This window comes from Montipora foliosa, chromosome 6 (assembly GCF_036669935.1).
Source record: "Montipora foliosa isolate CH-2021 chromosome 6, ASM3666993v2, whole genome shotgun sequence".
Classification (NCBI taxonomy): domain Eukaryota; kingdom Metazoa; phylum Cnidaria; class Anthozoa; order Scleractinia; family Acroporidae; genus Montipora; species Montipora foliosa.
The window spans coordinates 8,598,589-8,602,525 of NC_090874.1; positions in this window are offsets into that span (position 1 = coordinate 8,598,589).

The following is a 3,937-nucleotide window of genomic DNA, read 5'->3' on the forward strand; positions in this document are numbered from 1 at the left end:
AGAAGCTTGAATGTTGTGCGACCTTGCACGACAGAAAAAAAAGTGGCATTTATTGGCACGGAAACTAAAGATAGGGTCTTTCGGAGAACGAGAAACTCTGTCTGTTAACCCTTTGGTTATAGCAAGAGTCCATGTTTTGGTTGTAACCACTAAAAATGTGATACACGCATTCTTCTGTCAGCACACATTTCAATTTCAAAACAAGTCCACAATTTAGCCTTAAGTCACGCAAACAGTAAACGGATGCCCGTAGATGGTCAATTTTATTATGATGCCTGATAGGGGACTGAATAGTTTTACATGTAAGACATAAGATGATTTTCTGTAAGTTTCTCCGTATTTATCTGACTCACAAGCTTATTTGTCAGCTTATTACAATGAGGATATGAAGTATCATCTGTCAGGGGGAGGGTACATCGCGCTATCCCGGTACTTTGACGCATTATTTATAAGAAACATTGAAATCAGTATAAACAGAAACAAAATAGGCCATAATTGAAACTATGCCTACTTTAATAGTGCCATTATAAATTATAAACTAGAAAATCCCCTGCCTGCCACTCCCCCCACCCCAATAGACAGTACCACTGTTTTTTGTTTGCGTGAATTACGGCAACATTGTGGACTTGTTTTGATACTGGAAGCAAAATAACAAATGTGTATCGACAAAATAATTCTTGTATCACATTTTTAGTGGTTACAACCAAAGGGTTAACAGACTGAGTTTATCCTTATTCGAAAGATACTATCTTTAGTTTCTATGCCAATAAGTAAGCGAACGATCCTCGACTTAGACCAACTGCAGTAAACATGACCCTTGTCATAATTGCGTGGACAGTCATGTAAGACAGAAACATGTTTCAGTTTAAGGTAACTTAAATAAAAAGAATGTACCACTTTTAGCATAGAACAAAATGCGACTGAAGTCATTCAAAGTGTCCATAATAAGGTAGGCATGTTAGTAGCCAGGTTTCCACAGTGATCTGTGATCAGATAGCGAGGTCGTTTCTAGTTTCTCATTTATTTAAAATCTTCATACATTGTTTAAAATCTATTTCATAAAAGAGAAAATTGTTTCCAGCAATATTAATTAGAGCAAATAAATGCTGTTTTGATCTGGTTGATTACTGTCCTAAATGGGAAGAAAAAGCTCTGCATCTCTGTAGAGATTCAGATGTTTGGTGAAATGCACAGTTACGTTAAACTGAAACGCGCGCCAAAAGCGGTTACAAATATTTAATTATCGATAGCCAAAACTCAAACATTGCTCTTCCCTATTAAAGGTTTTCCGTCCAGCGACAAGCAATTCCTATCATTAAAAGATTATCCTCCGTTTTGGGCAAACAGGATAATGCTGTCTTGAGGTAGCTACATGTACATGTAGATTGCTTCTCCTGAACGTGCTAAGCTATTTGAACGCGGGTGGGTATCACGCTAAATGTATCACTTGGAAAAAATATCCAGCCATATACGTATTTTAGCTCAAAATTCAGAGCGGTAAAAAATGGTTTGCTCACCTTTTACCCGGGGACGGACTACACGTACAGAAATGCAGCAAATAATGTAATACATTAGAATGACAGCCAGAGTTAAGTAACTGATTTGCATTTTTGAGTACTCCCTGATCTATTTCTACTAATCTTTTCTTATCGAATAACAAGTAGGGAGCACTTATGTATCGAATAACAAGTGGGCAGCCTGAGTTTCGCCGATAATACTGTGTGACAAATGTCTCGTTACTGCGGCGTAAATGAATAAACTGGGGTTTCACTGTTTCTCGCTCAAGCACGCCACACTATCGGCGATAATCGAACCAAACTAATGTCTGGCTCAGTGCACAAGCGCGACAAAATGGTTGTCTCGCTTTGTCTCGCTCAGTTCTTGCCTTAAAAACAGCTTTATGGCCCGAATCTGGCCCGAATCTCGCTCATTCCGGCCACAAATTTTCGTACGGGCAGGTGCGCTGATTGGTTACTCAAACTCCGGATATCCTTTGCCATTCACCTCCGAGCAATTCGCATGGAATTTGCTCCTGAAAATGTTGTAATCTTTGCAGGAATAAATGAGTTAAATCATCTTTTATGGCTGTGTTATCTCATTGTTTTAGTTTATACAAAAACAACTATTCACCTCAGTGGTGGTGGCTAGTGGTTGATATTTACCTTTCCGCTTCAGAGCTCCGTAAATATCCAACACTAGACACCTCCACTTTGGTGAATAGTTGTTAATTATTGCACCTAATTAGATGCATGCCCCATTTTGACATCCAACATGAAGTGTGCCTTAAAGTCTAAGATTTTGCTATCTATTTCCAACAGTAGGGTAAGGGTAAAGGTTAGCGTTATTTTTAGCTTTGAGTGAGCTGTTTATCCTTACTTTGAGGAGCAGCATTTGCGAGGCTGCTGCCTAACGGTTCCGTGGTTGCCTGGGACACCTTATTTGCGAGCGGCAGGGGTGACCAAATTTCTGAACAAGTAGCCCGAACGGGTGCCTAAGTTATCACAAGGTGATTCAATTCTTCACTTTTAATTAATTAATTCTGGGCTCTTGAAAAATGACTCGGACTGCTAACTTTTAATGTTGGAAGCCGGAAGGGCTCCGGAAAATTTTCTTAGGCAGCAGCCTTGATTTTTCAGGACACGTTGTGATGGAATTGTCTGTAGTCCATTTCAGGGTGGGTTGCTCAAAGCCTGGGTGTCACTAACCATTGTTTTCCATGGTATTTAACACTGGTTAGCACCATACCTGGATGTAATAAGGGAGGGTCAAGAGACTGGGATTTGGGATTTGACTAAAGCTGAGCTGATGTGGGATTTTCATGCAACGGCCTGGGTTTGAACCAGGGTTGCAAAGGTATTTTTTTAAGGTGTTCAGCGCCAGCAGGCAGTGTCTGTGGCTTTGTCATTTGTTTATGCGTGCGGATATGCTTTACTATCACGCAAGATTGGCTCAGATCGCTGGCTCTTTGTCCTCAATTTGGTTAAATTGTATTACCCATTGACGTCATTTTGCTGTGTTTTGGAATTAATAATAAGTATATATACTGAAAATTTTTATTTTTTTATACGTTTTTACCCACCCTTTTTTATTTTTTTTTTTACCAGAGACAGTTTCAACCCAGAGTCCCTCATGGATCTTGGCGAGTTTGTGGTACCAAGAGACAGGCAAGTAAGTGACAATTGTGTTAATATTAATTTTTGTCAAGACAATGACCCGTAATTCCAAAAGTTCAAGTTTTGAAATACAACCAAGGACCATCAAAGGGTGGTTTTTCTTGTCCAATAAGGAAAACATCAGAGCCCCATGCTTGCCTAAAGCACATGTATGTAACAGTTACCACAAAATTGCGTGAATAATTCTAGAATAATATTATCTCCACCTGCCAGTGGTAGTATATGATTGTACAGTGTACTATCAATACCGCTATTTGGAAGCGTGGGCACAATCCACTGTCCTTTGAAACCGTGATGGATTTGTCAACCTTATATACTGACACCTATTCACGATCTTATCTAAAAAAGGATGCTGATTACTTTAAATGGACACATTTTTTGCCTTTTTTTAGCAAAATTAATTATTGGGCACATGTATCATACAAAAGACTCTTTTGATGACATTCGTATCAGCTCCTGATGACGATACAGTAACTACCATTTGCGTTCGTCCTTGAAGTGTGACAACTTTTGCACAAAAGTTTTTATTTTTCAAACATTAACGGTTTGACTGGTTATGTGTCCAACTTTGACCAATGGGAATGTTGGCAGTTCTGTCCGAAATTGACAACTTTAAGTTTTTGGTGGCATACCAGCATGTTTTTGTCACATGCTCTTGAAGTTTTCAGGTGTTTTCATGAGAGCGTTCTGGTTTATATGTCTCTCAATGCAGGCAAAAAATTCAAAATTAACACTTTTGAAAGGCGGTAAATTACCGTCCAGAA